The 16,431-nt window shown below is 43.4% G+C and overlaps 1 protein-coding gene across 10 annotated transcripts in view; it reads left to right on the top strand.

Annotated features, from left to right (window-relative positions):
* Abi1 (abl interactor 1) overlaps positions 1 to 16,431 on the top strand; it is a 98,217-nt gene that overhangs the window by 58,036 nt on the left and 23,750 nt on the right. The gene's annotated exons all lie outside the window — the stretch shown is intronic.

Raw genomic sequence — 16,431 nt, 5'->3', positions numbered from 1 at the left:
TATCACGTGTGTACCACTTATGCATACTGTATGTGTGTGTGTGTGTACCGTGTGTGTGTGCATGTGTTTGTACCGTGTATGTTTGATCCCTCTGGAGATCAGAAGAGGACAGAGATACAGTCATTTGTGAACCACTTTGAATATAGGTGATGGGAACTGAGCTCTAGGGCCTCTGTAAGGGCAACAAGAGCTCTTAACAGCTGAACTGTCTAGCCTACCTCTTCTGGTTTTACTATTTTTTACAGTACAGACATTAACTTTTTATAGTATCTGTGTTGGACTGTGATCTTTAAACAGCTCCAGTTTTATTAAAATGAGTTGAGAGCTCATCAGTTACTTCAAGGAAAGAATTTGTTTCATTGCGAGAACAATAGTATACTCAAAGAATTCTATTGCCTTTGAATTCCTATTCCAGGTAAATGGTGAAATTACTCATTCATAAATTTAAATGTTTGGAGGAAGAGAGATTGTAAGGCAATACAAAAGTCTTATTTTGTTTATGTTTAGTTTGGGAAGACTAGAGCAGAAATTTTATATACAGTATTGCCAGCTGCTAGCAGTTATATTTTGAGCCTTAGGAGTCAGAGATTAGCTGGGGTTAGGGGTCGCGGTGACACACACCTTTAATCCCAGCACTTGGGAGGCAGAGGCAGGTGGATCTCTGTGAGTTTAAGGCTAGCCTGGTCTACAGAGCGAGTTCCAGGACAACCAGAGCTTGTTACACAGAGAAACCCTATCTTGAAAAACCAAAACAGACAGAGCTTAATTTTACAACACTTTCCATTTGGATACATAAACTGTTTAATTCAGAGGAAGCTGAACTTGAGCAAAGGTTGAAAGTTACACAGTTGTGTAGTTGCAGGGTTATAAAGACTCATTTCCCATTTAATTTTATTGTTCCTTCATTTGGGAACAGATTACATATAAATATTGAGCTTTTTTTGTTTTTGTCTCTGTTTTTACAGTTGAAAGAAGGATGCGAGAATGCACTTAGAATACTTTTTTGCACAACTATATATTATGCTATAAATTGTATGCACACATACATGATACACATAGGTCATGTAATACATTAGTAGATCCTATCAAGGGCCTTAACTAAATGTACTACTTCATACCTAGGTGTGTGATATGGTGATTAGCGAGGGTTCCAGACAACAGTGAGAAAGAATCATTTAAATAATGAGGAATACCAAAGTTCTAGTACTGTATATAAATGAGAAGATACCTGAAATTTTTCCATAGGATTTTACTTAATGTGGCCTTTGAGGTCATCTGAAAAAGGTGGATACTTGTGAGAACAACAGATGTTATTGATAGAAATTAAATCTCAAAACTTTATAGACAAACTCTAGAAATAGATTTTTTTCTTAATGGTATGACATAAGGATTGGCATTACAGAGTCATGCACATTCTCTGGTGTGTTAGCTGGTCGTCTCTCACAGAAGTAGTCTTTACAATCAGGTGTGTCAGCTGTAGTCTCTCACAGAAGTAGTCTTTACAATCACGTGCAGAAGTAGTCTTTACAATCAGCTGCAGAAGTAATCTTTACAATCAGGTGTGTCAGCTGTCGTCTCTCACAGAAGTAGTCTTTACAATCAGGTGTGTCAGCTGTCGTCTCTCACAGAAGTAATCTTTACAATCAGGTGTGTCAGCTGTCGTCTCTCACAGAAGTAGTCTTTACAATCAGGTGTGTCAGCTGTCGTCTCTCACAGAAGTAGTCTTTACAATCAGGTGTGTCAGCTGTCGTCTCTCACAGAAGTAGTCTTTACAATCAGGTGCTGAAGTAATCTTTACAATCAGGTGTGTCAGCTGTCGTCTCTCACAGAAGTAGTCTTTACAATCAGGTGTGTCAGCTGTCGTCTCTCACAGAAGTAGTCTTTACAATCAGGTGTGTCAGCTGTCGTCTCTCACAGAAGTAGTCTTTACAATCAGGTGTGTCAGCTGTCGTCTCTCACAGAAGTAGTCTTTACAATCAGGTGTGTCAGCTGTCGTCTCTCACAGAAGTAGTCTTTACAATCAGGTGTGTCAGCTGTCGTCTCTCACAGAAGTAGTCTTTACAATCAGGTGTGTCAGCTGTCGTCTCTCACAGAAGTAGTCTTTACAATCAGGTGTGTCAGCTGTCGTCTCTCACAGAAGTAGTCTTTACAATCAGGTGTGTCAGCTGTCGTCTCTCACAGAAGTAGTCTTTACAATCAGGTGTGTCAGCTGTCGTCTCTCACAGAAGTAGTCTTTACAATCAGGTGTGTCAGCTGTCGTCTCTCACAGAAGTAGTCTTTACAATCAGGTGTGTCAGCTGTCGTCTCTCACAGAAGTAGTCTTTACAATCAGGTGTGTCAGCTGTCGTCTCTCACAGAAGTAGTCTTTACAATCAGGTGTGTCAGCTGTCGTCTCTCACAGAAGTAGTCTTTACAATCAGGTGTGTCAGCTGTCGTCTCTCACAGAAGTAGTCTTTACAATCAGGTGTGTCAGCTGTCGTCTCTCACAGAAGTAGTCTTTACAATCAGGTGTGTCAGCTGTCGTCTCTCACAGAAGTAGTCTTTACAATCAGGTGTGTCAGCTGTCGTCTCTCACAGAAGTAGTCTTTACAATCAGGTGTGTCAGCTGTCGTCTCTCACAGAAGTAGTCTTTACAATCAGGTGTGTCAGCTGTCGTCTCTCACAGAAGTAGTCTTTACAATCAGGTGTGTCAGCTGTCGTCTCTCACAGAAGTAGTCTTTACAATCAGGTGTGTCAGCTGTCGTCTCTCACAGAAGTAGTCTTTACAATCAGGTGTGTCAGCTGTCGTCTCTCACAGAAGTAGTCTTTACAATCAGGTGTGTCAGCTGTCGTCTCTCACAGAAGTAGTCTTTACAATCAGGTGCTGAAGTAATCTTTACAATCAGGTGTGTCAGCTGTCGTCTCTCACAGAAGTAGTCTTTACAATCAGGTGTGTCAGCTGTCGTCTCTCACAGAAGTAGTCTTTACAATCAGGTGTGTCAGCTGTCGTCTCTCACAGAAGTAGTCTTTACAATCAGGTGTGTCAGCTGTCGTCTCTCACAGAAGTAATCTTTACAATCAGGTGTGTCAGCTGTCGTCTCTCACAGAAGTAATCTTTACAATCAGGTGTGTCAGCTGTCGTCTCTCACAGAAGTAGTCTTTACAATCAGGTGTGTCAGCTGTCGTCTCTCACAGAAGTAGTCTTTACAATCAGGTGTGTCAGCTGTCTCTCACAGAAGTAGTCTTTACAATCAGGTGTGTCAGCTGTCTCTCACAGAAGTAGTCTTTACAATCAGGTGTGTCAGCGGGTCGTCTCTCACAGAAGTAGTCTTTACAATCAGGTGTGTCAGCTGTCGTCTCTCACAGAAGTAGTCTTTACAATCAGGTGTGTCAGCTGTCGTCTCTCACAGAAGTAATCTTTACAATCAGGTGTGTCAGCTGTCGTCTCTCACAGAAGTAGTCTTTACAATCAGGTGTGTCAGCTGTCGTCTCTCACAGAAGTAGTCTTTACAATCAGGTGTGTCAGCTGTCGTCTCTCACAGAAGTAGTCTTTACAATCAGGTGTGTCAGCTGTCGTCTCTCACAGAAGTAGTCTTTACAATCAGGTGTGTCAGCTGTCGTCTCTCACAGAAGTAATCTTTACAATCAGGTGTGTCAGCTGTCGTCTCTCACAGAAGTAATCTTTACAATCAGGTGTGTCAGCTGTCTCTCACAGAAGTAGTCTTTACAATCAGGTGTGTCAGCTGTCGTCTCTCACAGAAGTAGTCTTTACAATCAGGTGTGTCAGCTGTCGTCTCTCACAGAAGTAGTCTTTACAATCAGGTGTGTCAGCTGTCGTCTCTCACAGAAGTAGTCTTTACAATCAGGTGTGTCAGCTGTCGTCTCTCACAGAAGTAGTCTTTACAATCAGGTGTGTCAGCTGTCTCTCACAGAAGTAGTCTTTACAATCAGGTGTGTCAGCTGTCGTCTCTCACAGAAGTAATCTTTACAATCAGGTGTGTCAGCTGTCGTCTCTCACAGAAGTAGTCTTTACAATCAGGTGTGTCAGCTGTCTCTCACAGAAGTAGTCTTTACAATCAGGTGTGTCAGCTGTCTCTCACAGAAGTAGTCTTTACAATCAGGTGTGTCAGCTGTCGTCTCTCACAGAAGTAGTCTTTACAATCAGGTGTGTCAGCTGTCGTCTCTCACAGAAGTAGTCTTTACAATCAGGTGTGTCAGCTGTCGTCTCTCACAGAAGTAGTCTTTACAATCAGGTGTGTCAGCTGTCGTCTCTCACAGAAGTAGTCTTTACAATCAGGTGTGTCAGCTGTCTCTCACAGAAGTAGTCTTTACAATCAGGTGTGTCAGCTGTCTCTCACAGAAGTAGTCTTTACAATCAGGTGTGTCAGCTGTCTCTCACAGAAGTAGTCTTTACAATCAGGTGTGTCAGCTGTCTCTCACAGAAGTAGTCTTTACAATCAGGTGTGTCAGCTGTCTCTCACAGAAGTAGTCTTTACAATCAGGTGTGTCAGCTGTCTCTCACAGAAGTAGTCTTTACAATCAGGTGTGTCAGCTGTCTCTCACAGAAGTAGTCTTTACAATCAGGTGTGTCAGCTGTCGTCTCTCACAGAAGTAGTCTTTACAATCAGGTGTGTCAGCTGTCGTCTCTCACAGAAGTAGTCTTTACAATCAGGTGTGTCAGCTGTCGTCTCTCACAGAAGTAGTCTTTACAATCAGGTGTGTCAGCTGTCGTCTCTCACAGAAGTAGTCTTTACAATCAGGTGTGTCAGCTGTCGTCTCTCACAGAAGTAGTCTTTACAATCAGGTGTGTCAGCTGTCGTCTCTCACAGAAGTAGTCTTTACAATCAGGTGTGTCAGCTGTCGTCTCTCACAGAAGTAGTCTTTACAATCAGGTGTGTCAGCTGTCGTCTCTCACAGAAGTAGTCTTTACAATCAGGTGTGTCAGCTGTCGTCTCTCACAGAAGTAGTCTTTACAATCAGGTGTGTCAGCTGTCGTCTCTCACAGAAGTAGTCTTTACAATCAGGTGCTGAAGTAATCTTTACAATCAGGTGTGTCAGCTGTCGTCTCTCACAGAAGTAGTCTTTACAATCAGGTGTGTCAGCTGTCGTCTCTCACAGAAGTAGTCTTTACAATCAGGTGCTGAAGTAATCTTTACAATCAGGTGTGTCAGCTGTCGTCTCTCACAGAAGTAGTCTTTACAATCAGGTGTGTCAGCTGTCGTCTCTCACAGAAGTAGTCTTTACAATCAGGTGTGTCAGCTGTCGTCTCTCACAGAAGTAGTCTTTACAATCAGGTGTGTCAGCTGTCGTCTCTCACAGAAGTAGTCTTTACAATCAGGTGTGTCAGCTGTCGTCTCTCACAGAAGTAATCTTTACAATCAGGTGTGTCAGCTGTCGTCTCTCACAGAAGTAATCTTTACAATCAGGTGTGTCAGCTGTCTCTCACAGAAGTAGTCTTTACAATCAGGTGTGTCAGCTGTCGTCTCTCACAGAAGTAGTCTTTACAATCAGGTGTGTCAGCTGTCGTCTCTCACAGAAGTAGTCTTTACAATCAGGTGTGTCAGCTGTCGTCTCTCACAGAAGTAGTCTTTACAATCAGGTGTGTCAGCTGTCGTCTCTCACAGAAGTAGTCTTTACAATCAGGTGTGTCAGCTGTCTCTCACAGAAGTAGTCTTTACAATCAGGTGTGTCAGCTGTCGTCTCTCACAGAAGTAATCTTTACAATCAGGTGTGTCAGCTGTCGTCTCTCACAGAAGTAGTCTTTACAATCAGGTGTGTCAGCTGTCTCTCACAGAAGTAGTCTTTACAATCAGGTGTGTCAGCTGTCTCTCACAGAAGTAGTCTTTACAATCAGGTGTGTCAGCTGTCGTCTCTCACAGAAGTAGTCTTTACAATCAGGTGTGTCAGCTGTCGTCTCTCACAGAAGTAGTCTTTACAATCAGGTGTGTCAGCTGTCGTCTCTCACAGAAGTAGTCTTTACAATCAGGTGTGTCAGCTGTCGTCTCTCACAGAAGTAGTCTTTACAATCAGGTGTGTCAGCTGTCTCTCACAGAAGTAGTCTTTACAATCAGGTGTGTCAGCTGTCTCTCACAGAAGTAGTCTTTACAATCAGGTGTGTCAGCTGTCTCTCACAGAAGTAGTCTTTACAATCAGGTGTGTCAGCTGTCTCTCACAGAAGTAGTCTTTACAATCAGGTGTGTCAGCTGTCTCTCACAGAAGTAGTCTTTACAATCAGGTGTGTCAGCTGTCTCTCACAGAAGTAGTCTTTACAATCAGGTGTGTCAGCTGTCTCTCACAGAAGTAGTCTTTACAATCAGGTGTGTCAGCTGTCTCTCACAGAAGTAGTCTTTACAATCAGGTGTGTCAGCTGTCGTCTCTCACAGAAGTAGTCTTTACAATCAGGTGTGTCAGCTGTCGTCTCTCACAGAAGTAGTCTTTACAATCAGGTGTGTCAGCTGTCGTCTCTCACAGAAGTAGTCTTTACAATCAGGTGTGTCAGCTGTCGTCTCTCACAGAAGTAGTCTTTACAATCAGGTGTGTCAGCTGTCGTCTCTCACAGAAGTAGTCTTTACAATCAGGTGTGTCAGCTGTCGTCTCTCACAGAAGTAGTCTTTACAATCAGGTGTGTCAGCTGTCGTCTCTCACAGAAGTAGTCTTTACAATCAGGTGTGTCAGCTGTCGTCTCTCACAGAAGTAGTCTTTACAATCAGGTGTGTCAGCTGTCGTCTCTCACAGAAGTAGTCTTTACAATCAGGTGTGTCAGCTGTCGTCTCTCACAGAAGTAGTCTTTACAATCAGGTGTGTCAGCTGTCGTCTCTCACAGAAGTAGTCTTTACAATCAGGTGCTGAAGTAATCTTTACAATCAGGTGTGTCAGCTGTCGTCTCTCACAGAAGTAGTCTTTACAATCAGGTGTGTCAGCTGTCGTCTCTCACAGAAGTAGTCTTTACAATCAGGTGCTGAAGTAATCTTTACAATCAGGTGTGTCAGCTGTCGTCTCTCACAGAAGTAGTCTTTACAATCAGGTGTGTCAGCTGTCGTCTCTCACAGAAGTAGTCTTTACAATCAGGTGTGTCAGCTGTCGTCTCTCACAGAAGTAGTCTTTACAATCAGGTGTGTCAGCTGTCGTCTCTCACAGAAGTAGTCTTTACAATCAGGTGCTGAAGTAATCTTTACAATCAGGTGTGTCAGCTGTCGTCTCTCACAGAAGTAGTCTTTACAATCAGGTGTGTCAGCTGTCGTCTCTCACAGAAGTAGTCTTTACAATCAGGTGCTGAAGTAATCTTTACAATCAGGTGTGTCAGCTGTCGTCTCTCACAGAAGTAGTCTTTACAATCAGGTGTGTCAGCTGTCGTCTCTCACAGAAGTAGTCTTTACAATCAGGTGTGTCAGCTGTCGTCTCTCACAGAAGTAGTCTTTACAATCAGGTGTGTCAGCTGTCGTCTCTCACAGAAGTAGTCTTTACAATCAGGTGTGTCAGCTGTCTCTCACAGAAGTAGTCTTTACAATCAGGTGTGTCAGCTGTCTCTCACAGAAGTAGTCTTTACAATCAGGTGTGTCAGCTGTCTCTCACAGAAGTAGTCTTTACAATCAGGTGTGTCAGCTGTCTCTCACAGAAGTAGTCTTTACAATCAGGTGTGTCAGCTGTCTCTCACAGAAGTAGTCTTTACAATCAGGTGTGTCAGCTGTCTCTCACAGAAGTAGTCTTTACAATCAGGTGTGTCAGCTGTCTCTCACAGAAGTAGTCTTTACAATCAGGTGTGTCAGCTGTCGTCTCTCACAGAAGTAGTCTTTACAATCAGGTGTGTCAGCTGTCGTCTCTCACAGAAGTAGTCTTTACAATCAGGTGTGTCAGCTGTCTCTCACAGAAGTAGTCTTTACAATCAGGTGTGTCAGCTGTCGTCTCTCACAGAAGTAGTCTTTACAATCAGGTGTGTCAGCTGTCGTCTCTCACAGAAGTAGTCTTTACAATCAGGTGTGTCAGCTGTCGTCTCTCACAGAAGTAGTCTTTACAATCAGGTGCTGAAGTAATCTTTACAATCAGGTGTGTCAGCTGTCGTCTCTCACAGAAGTAGTCTTTACAATCAGGTGTGTCAGCTGTCGTCTCTCACAGAAGTAGTCTTTACAATCAGGTGTGTCAGCTGTCGTCTCTCACAGAAGTAGTCTTTACAATCAGGTGTGTCAGCTGTCGTCTCTCACAGAAGTAGTCTTTACAATCAGGTGTGTCAGCTGTCGTCTCTCACAGAAGTAGTCTTTACAATCAGGTGTGTCAGCTGTCGTCTCTCACAGAAGTAGTCTTTACAATCAGGTGTGTCAGCTGTCTCTCACAGAAGTAGTCTTTACAATCAGGTGTGTCAGCTGTCGTCTCTCACAGAAGTAGTCTTTACAATCAGGTGTGTCAGCTGTCGTCTCTCACAGAAGTAGTCTTTACAATCAGGTGTGTCAGCTGTCGTCTCTCACAGAAGTAGTCTTTACAATCAGGTGTGTCAGCTGTCGTCTCTCACAGAAGTAGTCTTTACAATCAGGTGTGTCAGCTGTCGTCTCTCACAGAAGTAGTCTTTACAATCAGGTGTGTCAGCTGTCGTCTCTCACAGAAGTAGTCTTTACAATCAGGTGTGTCAGCTGTCGTCTCTCACAGAAGTAGTCTTTACAGTCAGGTGTGTCAGCTGTCGTCTCTCACAGAAGTAGTCTTTACAATCAGGTGTGTCAGCTGTCGTCTCTCACAGAAGTAATCTTTACAATCAGGTGTGTCAGCTGTCGTCTCTCACAGAAGTAGTCTTTACAATCAGGTGTGTCAGCTGTCGTCTCTCACAGAAGTAGTCTTTACAATCACGTGCAGAAGTAGTCTTTACAATCAGCTGCAGAAGTAATCTTTACAATCAGGTGTGTCAGCTGTCGTCTCTCACAGAAGTAGTCTTTACAATCAGGTGTGTCAGCTGTCGTCTCTCACAGAAGTAATCTTTACAATCAGGTGTGTCAGCTGTCGTCTCTCACAGAAGTAGTCTTTACAATCAGGTGTGTCAGCTGTCGTCTCTCACAGAAGTAGTCTTTACAATCAGGTGTGTCAGCTGTCGTCTCTCACAGAAGTAGTCTTTACAATCAGGTGCTGAAGTAATCTTTACAATCAGGTGTGTCAGCTGTCGTCTCTCACAGAAGTAGTCTTTACAATCAGGTGTGTCAGCTGTCGTCTCTCACAGAAGTAGTCTTTACAATCAGGTGTGTCAGCTGTCGTCTCTCACAGAAGTAGTCTTTACAATCAGGTGTGTCAGCTGTCGTCTCTCACAGAAGTAGTCTTTACAATCAGGTGTGTCAGCTGTCGTCTCTCACAGAAGTAGTCTTTACAATCAGGTGTGTCAGCTGTCGTCTCTCACAGAAGTAGTCTTTACAATCAGGTGTGTCAGCTGTCGTCTCTCACAGAAGTAGTCTTTACAATCAGGTGTGTCAGCTGTCGTCTCTCACAGAAGTAGTCTTTACAATCAGGTGTGTCAGCTGTCGTCTCTCACAGAAGTAGTCTTTACAATCAGGTGTGTCAGCTGTCGTCTCTCACAGAAGTAGTCTTTACAATCAGGTGTGTCAGCTGTCGTCTCTCACAGAAGTAGTCTTTACAATCAGGTGTGTCAGCTGTCGTCTCTCACAGAAGTAGTCTTTACAATCAGGTGTGTCAGCTGTCGTCTCTCACAGAAGTAGTCTTTACAATCAGGTGTGTCAGCTGTCGTCTCTCACAGAAGTAGTCTTTACAATCAGGTGTGTCAGCTGTCGTCTCTCACAGAAGTAGTCTTTACAATCAGGTGTGTCAGCTGTCGTCTCTCACAGAAGTAGTCTTTACAATCAGGTGTGTCAGCTGTCGTCTCTCACAGAAGTAGTCTTTACAATCAGGTGTGTCAGCTGTCGTCTCTCACAGAAGTAGTCTTTACAATCAGGTGCTGAAGTAATCTTTACAATCAGGTGTGTCAGCTGTCGTCTCTCACAGAAGTAGTCTTTACAATCAGGTGTGTCAGCTGTCGTCTCTCACAGAAGTAGTCTTTACAATCAGGTGTGTCAGCTGTCGTCTCTCACAGAAGTAGTCTTTACAATCAGGTGTGTCAGCTGTCGTCTCTCACAGAAGTAATCTTTACAATCAGGTGTGTCAGCTGTCGTCTCTCACAGAAGTAATCTTTACAATCAGGTGTGTCAGCTGTCGTCTCTCACAGAAGTAGTCTTTACAATCAGGTGTGTCAGCTGTCGTCTCTCACAGAAGTAGTCTTTACAATCAGGTGTGTCAGCTGTCTCTCACAGAAGTAGTCTTTACAATCAGGTGTGTCAGCTGTCTCTCACAGAAGTAGTCTTTACAATCAGGTGTGTCAGCGGGTCGTCTCTCACAGAAGTAGTCTTTACAATCAGGTGTGTCAGCTGTCGTCTCTCACAGAAGTAGTCTTTACAATCAGGTGTGTCAGCTGTCGTCTCTCACAGAAGTAATCTTTACAATCAGGTGTGTCAGCTGTCGTCTCTCACAGAAGTAGTCTTTACAATCAGGTGTGTCAGCTGTCGTCTCTCACAGAAGTAGTCTTTACAATCAGGTGTGTCAGCTGTCGTCTCTCACAGAAGTAGTCTTTACAATCAGGTGTGTCAGCTGTCGTCTCTCACAGAAGTAGTCTTTACAATCAGGTGTGTCAGCTGTCGTCTCTCACAGAAGTAATCTTTACAATCAGGTGTGTCAGCTGTCGTCTCTCACAGAAGTAATCTTTACAATCAGGTGTGTCAGCTGTCTCTCACAGAAGTAGTCTTTACAATCAGGTGTGTCAGCTGTCGTCTCTCACAGAAGTAGTCTTTACAATCAGGTGTGTCAGCTGTCGTCTCTCACAGAAGTAGTCTTTACAATCAGGTGTGTCAGCTGTCGTCTCTCACAGAAGTAGTCTTTACAATCAGGTGTGTCAGCTGTCGTCTCTCACAGAAGTAGTCTTTACAATCAGGTGTGTCAGCTGTCTCTCACAGAAGTAGTCTTTACAATCAGGTGTGTCAGCTGTCGTCTCTCACAGAAGTAATCTTTACAATCAGGTGTGTCAGCTGTCGTCTCTCACAGAAGTAGTCTTTACAATCAGGTGTGTCAGCTGTCTCTCACAGAAGTAGTCTTTACAATCAGGTGTGTCAGCTGTCTCTCACAGAAGTAGTCTTTACAATCAGGTGTGTCAGCTGTCGTCTCTCACAGAAGTAGTCTTTACAATCAGGTGTGTCAGCTGTCGTCTCTCACAGAAGTAGTCTTTACAATCAGGTGTGTCAGCTGTCGTCTCTCACAGAAGTAGTCTTTACAATCAGGTGTGTCAGCTGTCGTCTCTCACAGAAGTAGTCTTTACAATCAGGTGTGTCAGCTGTCTCTCACAGAAGTAGTCTTTACAATCAGGTGTGTCAGCTGTCTCTCACAGAAGTAGTCTTTACAATCAGGTGTGTCAGCTGTCTCTCACAGAAGTAGTCTTTACAATCAGGTGTGTCAGCTGTCTCTCACAGAAGTAGTCTTTACAATCAGGTGTGTCAGCTGTCTCTCACAGAAGTAGTCTTTACAATCAGGTGTGTCAGCTGTCTCTCACAGAAGTAGTCTTTACAATCAGGTGTGTCAGCTGTCTCTCACAGAAGTAGTCTTTACAATCAGGTGTGTCAGCTGTCTCTCACAGAAGTAGTCTTTACAATCAGGTGTGTCAGCTGTCGTCTCTCACAGAAGTAGTCTTTACAATCAGGTGTGTCAGCTGTCGTCTCTCACAGAAGTAGTCTTTACAATCAGGTGTGTCAGCTGTCGTCTCTCACAGAAGTAGTCTTTACAATCAGGTGTGTCAGCTGTCGTCTCTCACAGAAGTAGTCTTTACAATCAGGTGTGTCAGCTGTCGTCTCTCACAGAAGTAGTCTTTACAATCAGGTGTGTCAGCTGTCGTCTCTCACAGAAGTAGTCTTTACAATCAGGTGTGTCAGCTGTCGTCTCTCACAGAAGTAGTCTTTACAATCAGGTGTGTCAGCTGTCGTCTCTCACAGAAGTAGTCTTTACAATCAGGTGTGTCAGCTGTCGTCTCTCACAGAAGTAGTCTTTACAATCAGGTGTGTCAGCTGTCGTCTCTCACAGAAGTAGTCTTTACAATCAGGTGTGTCAGCTGTCGTCTCTCACAGAAGTAGTCTTTACAATCAGGTGCTGAAGTAATCTTTACAATCAGGTGTGTCAGCTGTCGTCTCTCACAGAAGTAGTCTTTACAATCAGGTGTGTCAGCTGTCGTCTCTCACAGAAGTAGTCTTTACAATCAGGTGCTGAAGTAATCTTTACAATCAGGTGTGTCAGCTGTCGTCTCTCACAGAAGTAGTCTTTACAATCAGGTGTGTCAGCTGTCGTCTCTCACAGAAGTAGTCTTTACAATCAGGTGTGTCAGCTGTCGTCTCTCACAGAAGTAGTCTTTACAATCAGGTGTGTCAGCTGTCGTCTCTCACAGAAGTAGTCTTTACAATCAGGTGCTGAAGTAATCTTTACAATCAGGTGTGTCAGCTGTCGTCTCTCACAGAAGTAGTCTTTACAATCAGGTGTGTCAGCTGTCGTCTCTCACAGAAGTAGTCTTTACAATCAGGTGCTGAAGTAATCTTTACAATCAGGTGTGTCAGCTGTCGTCTCTCACAGAAGTAGTCTTTACAATCAGGTGTGTCAGCTGTCGTCTCTCACAGAAGTAGTCTTTACAATCAGGTGTGTCAGCTGTCGTCTCTCACAGAAGTAGTCTTTACAATCAGGTGTGTCAGCTGTCGTCTCTCACAGAAGTAGTCTTTACAATCAGGTGTGTCAGCTGTCTCTCACAGAAGTAGTCTTTACAATCAGGTGTGTCAGCTGTCTCTCACAGAAGTAGTCTTTACAATCAGGTGTGTCAGCTGTCTCTCACAGAAGTAGTCTTTACAATCAGGTGTGTCAGCTGTCTCTCACAGAAGTAGTCTTTACAATCAGGTGTGTCAGCTGTCTCTCACAGAAGTAGTCTTTACAATCAGGTGTGTCAGCTGTCTCTCACAGAAGTAGTCTTTACAATCAGGTGTGTCAGCTGTCTCTCACAGAAGTAGTCTTTACAATCAGGTGTGTCAGCTGTCGTCTCTCACAGAAGTAGTCTTTACAATCAGGTGTGTCAGCTGTCGTCTCTCACAGAAGTAGTCTTTACAATCAGGTGTGTCAGCTGTCTCTCACAGAAGTAGTCTTTACAATCAGGTGTGTCAGCTGTCGTCTCTCACAGAAGTAGTCTTTACAATCAGGTGTGTCAGCTGTCGTCTCTCACAGAAGTAGTCTTTACAATCAGGTGTGTCAGCTGTCGTCTCTCACAGAAGTAGTCTTTACAATCAGGTGCTGAAGTAATCTTTACAATCAGGTGTGTCAGCTGTCGTCTCTCACAGAAGTAGTCTTTACAATCAGGTGTGTCAGCTGTCGTCTCTCACAGAAGTAGTCTTTACAATCAGGTGTGTCAGCTGTCGTCTCTCACAGAAGTAGTCTTTACAATCAGGTGTGTCAGCTGTCGTCTCTCACAGAAGTAGTCTTTACAATCAGGTGTGTCAGCTGTCGTCTCTCACAGAAGTAGTCTTTACAATCAGGTGTGTCAGCTGTCGTCTCTCACAGAAGTAGTCTTTACAATCAGGTGTGTCAGCTGTCTCTCACAGAAGTAGTCTTTACAATCAGGTGTGTCAGCTGTCGTCTCTCACAGAAGTAGTCTTTACAATCAGGTGTGTCAGCTGTCGTCTCTCACAGAAGTAGTCTTTACAATCAGGTGTGTCAGCTGTCGTCTCTCACAGAAGTAGTCTTTACAATCAGGTGTGTCAGCTGTCGTCTCTCACAGAAGTAGTCTTTACAATCAGGTGTGTCAGCTGTCGTCTCTCACAGAAGTAGTCTTTACAATCAGGTGTGTCAGCTGTCGTCTCTCACAGAAGTAGTCTTTACAATCAGGTGTGTCAGCTGTCGTCTCTCACAGAAGTAGTCTTTACAATCAGGTGTGTCAGCTGTCGTCTCTCACAGAAGTAGTCTTTACAATCAGGTGTGTCAGCTGTCGTCTCTCACAGAAGTAATCTTTACAATCAGGTGTGTCAGCTGTCGTCTCTCACAGAAGTAGTCTTTACAATCAGGTGTGTCAGCTGTCGTCTCTCACAGAAGTAGTCTTTACAATCAGGTGTGTCAGCTGTCGTCTCTCACAGAAGTAGTCTTTACAATCAGGTGTGTCAGCTGTCGTCTCTCACAGAAGTAATCTTTACAATCAGGTGTGTCAGCTGTCGTCTCTCACAGAAGTAGTCTTTACAATCAGGTGTGTCAGCTGTCGTCTCTCACAGAAGTAGTCTTTACAATCAGGTGTGTCAGCTGTCGTCTCTCACAGAAGTAGTCTTTACAATCAGGTGTGTCAGCTGTCGTCTCTCACAGAAGTAATCTTTACAATCAGGTGTGTCAGCTGTCGTCTCTCACAGAAGTAGTCTTTACAATCAGGTGTGTCAGCTGTCGTCTCTCACAGAAGTAGTCTTTACAATCAGGTGTGTCAGCTGTCGTCTCTCACAGAAGTAGTCTTTACAATCAGGTGTGTCAGCTGTCGTCTCTCACAGAAGTAGTCTTTACAATCAGGTGTGTCAGCTGTCGTCTCTCACAGAAGTAGTCTTTACAATCAGGTGTGTCAGCTGTCGTCTCTCACAGAAGTAGTCTTTACAATCAGGTGTGTCAGCTGTCGTCTCTCACAGAAGTAGTCTTTACAATCAGGTGTGTCAGCTGTCGTCTCTCACAGAAGTAGTCTTTACAATCAGGTGTGTCAGCTGTCTCTCACAGAAGTAGTCTTTACAATCAGGTGTGTCAGCTGTCGTCTCTCACAGAAGTAATCTTTACAATCAGGTGTGTCAGCTGTCTCTCACAGAAGTAATCTTTACAATCAGGTGTGTCAGCTGGTCGTCTCTCACAGAATTAATCTTTACAATCAAAGTGCCATTTCTATAATTTACAATGGTGGCTGAACTGCTCAATAAGCAAATAGCAACATATAGCTTCCTAGTAGTGTATGTTTGCTCAAGACTTACATAGTCTAGAAATGAGAATTTCCGGACTCTTCATTCTGCAGTTAGAATTTGGCCAATCTGCTATTAGATGATTTCAGTGTGTGTGTGTGTGTGTACGTATTTTAAATGTTTTTATTACTTGTCAGTTTTATACATATCTTTTTCATAACACACCACCCATATTTTTGTTTTTGTTTTTCGGATAGGGTGTCTTAAATCCCAAACTGGTGTAACACTTGCTTTGTAGCTACTCCAACCTTCCTAATTCTGAGTTTTCAGAAGTATGCCACCATACCTGGGCTATATGATGCTCAGAATGAAACCCCATGTTGCTGTGTGCTACACAGAACTCTGCCAAGTGAGCTGCATTCCCAGGCTTTAGTCGGGGCTTAATGATTTTATTTTGAAACACTGAGGTGTGCTTGACCACATTCTTTTCTGAATTTGAAAACAACTTGTGAGTTTTTATTTTTATTTTATTTTGAGACAGAGTTTTACTATGTAGCTCTGACTGGCTTGAAACTCCCTCCATATACCAGGCTGGCTTTGACTGACGACATCTGATTGTTTCTGTCTCCCAAGAGCTGGCATTAAAGGCACCATACCCAGGTCCTCCTCAAGCCTTTTCTAAAGCAGTATGCACTCTTAATAGCTGATGATGTTTAAACATGTGTTTGTTCATTACTTATCTACTTTATTTTTTGTAGTATTAAAGATTTAATTTAGATACTTCCACATATTAAAAATCTTCTGCTTTTCTGTCGCTTATTTAAGTCAAATGAAACATTTTTATCTTTAATTATGTGTATATGTGTGTACAGGGTCTGTGTACACATGAGTGCAGTGCCTGTGGAGGCCAGAAGAGAGGGCATTTGATCCTTTGTCACTGGAATGCCTCATGTGGGTGCTGGATGCTGTCACCTGTAGAAGCCACTGCAGACTTACCTGTCGAGATGCCTTTCCAGCTCCCTATGAGCTGTAATTCAGTTGGATTAGATGCGTGGGTTAAATGCTAACCCAAGAAATTTTTAGGCGTGCTCGAGATTGGCTTAATTAGTAGTTTCTTTAGAAAGTTACTTCTTTTTAAAAGTACTCATACGTTAGACCTGGTGACAAAAGCCTGCAATCCCAGCTGCCTGGAAAGGCTGAGACAAGGGAATCATAAACTCAAGTCTTGTCTGGACCACAAAATCAGTTCAAGTCCAGTCCGGGAACTTAGTGGCTGGATGTAGCTCATTGGTAGAGTGCTTGACTAACGTATGCAGTCCTGAGTTCAAGTCCCAGTACTGTTGGAAAACAAGTGGAACACACAAGCATTTCCCTAGTTCCTATAGGTACTTTTCTTCTACAGTGTATAAGAAATATAGCTGGATAAAGCTTGTTAACATAAATTCAGTAATATAAATGTCAACCTGTCCTGTCAGATACAACTTACCTAGAATTAATTTCTACT

Source organism: Microtus pennsylvanicus, chromosome 4, assembly GCF_037038515.1.
Source record: "Microtus pennsylvanicus isolate mMicPen1 chromosome 4, mMicPen1.hap1, whole genome shotgun sequence".
NCBI classification, from domain to species: domain Eukaryota; kingdom Metazoa; phylum Chordata; class Mammalia; order Rodentia; family Cricetidae; genus Microtus; species Microtus pennsylvanicus.
Note: the sequence above shows the minus strand (reverse complement) of the source record. Positions and strands in the feature narration are given on the sequence as shown.